At 41.8% G+C, this 1,370-nt stretch overlaps 1 pseudogene; it reads right to left on the bottom strand.

The window, feature by feature from the left end:
- Window positions 1–654: 654 nt before the first annotated feature.
- On the bottom strand, window positions 655–1,061 carry LOC142422506 (small ribosomal subunit protein eS26 pseudogene; annotated as a pseudogene).
- Between the last annotated feature and the right edge of the window lie 309 nt (window positions 1,062–1,370).

Genomic DNA, 1,370 nt, shown 5'->3' on the forward strand with positions numbered 1-1,370 from the left:
TCTCAGATTATTTTTTCACTTTATAGATAAATATAAGTCTGCAGAAAGGATAAAAACCTGACACATACCTTTACTGATTTTAAAATATTCAATATCCCCTTGTTCTGTACTAACAACTGCTCCTTGGTCTATATACTGATTCAGCATGAGCTCAATGAAGGGGTTTGGGATCCTCGTTCTTCTTAATAGTATCCATAGTTAGTTATGGTAAACACACTCAAATGTCTTTGAAGAGTCAATAAAACACAAGCAAATATCTTTCTGTGTTCCCTGCTTTGAGCCAGCATCCGTTTGCTATAGTAATTCCGTATTGCTTTCATTAAAAGCATCCTGTATCATTCAAAGCGTTGTCTGACCTTCTAATACCGCAACCTTAGGCTTGAATTTCTTTCTCCAGTTCTTTCAGCTTGAGCCATGTTGAGTGTGTTTTTCCTTTCTATTTTTATTCATTCAAGGCCTTTGAACATTTCATTATAATATTTTGTCTTGTTGAGCTGCCTTTTAAAAATTTCGGTTCAGCTCTTTGAGTTCATCATTTCTTCCAAGTGCCTTAGCTACTCTACAATTAAGAGCAAACTTTAGAGTCTCTTCTGACATCATACTGAGCTTTTATTTCTTTCTTATCTTTTTTTTTTCCATGAACAGTTTCCACTTTATTTCCTTTCAGGTTTTTTCTTCAGCTTCTAATCTTTACATAGGCTTTGGAGGAGGTCGTGGGGCAGCACCTGCAGGTCTAAATCGAGGTGGCTGGGTTCGGTCCTTCCGGGCTTCGCGTGACCAGTTCCGGACCACCTTGCTGTGGATGCCACAACTCACACAGTAATGCAGCTTCACGTACAGCTTGGGAAGCACGTGTGCGTCGAAGACACTCGCTTCGGAGATGTCTCTGACGGCCGCGGCCTCCACTATGTTTCTTATGACGAACTTCTTAATGGCCTTGTCTTTGGGCGCGCAGCGGGCGCAGTTCGTGCAGCGGATGGGCTGCACATGGCCGCGGCCCTTCTTGGCACGGCCGTTGTTAGGCCTTTTCTTTGTCATCTCGGAAGCGAGGACGCGAGAGAAAGGGCGGCGCTAGATCCGACCCTTTTCTTTTTTATTTTAACTTTTCATGATAATTTATTGCAAATTGCACTTGACAGTTCACCACCACAATGGTACACTGCCCCCTGGTGGTTCCCACAGTCCTTCAGGTCCACATTGAAGACACCAGTAGAATGATCTGGATAAAAAGTTAGTTTATTGTATGAATATGTATGGACTGTGATAAGTGTTGTATGAGCCCCTAATAAATTGTTTTTTTAAAAAGTTAGTTTGTTGTGCCAACCTAGCCGATAAACACATGTGTGGTTAATTAAAGGTCGGAGGGATAA

This window comes from Tenrec ecaudatus, chromosome 12 (assembly GCF_050624435.1).
Source record: "Tenrec ecaudatus isolate mTenEca1 chromosome 12, mTenEca1.hap1, whole genome shotgun sequence".
Lineage (NCBI taxonomy): Eukaryota > Metazoa > Chordata > Mammalia > Afrosoricida > Tenrecidae > Tenrec > Tenrec ecaudatus.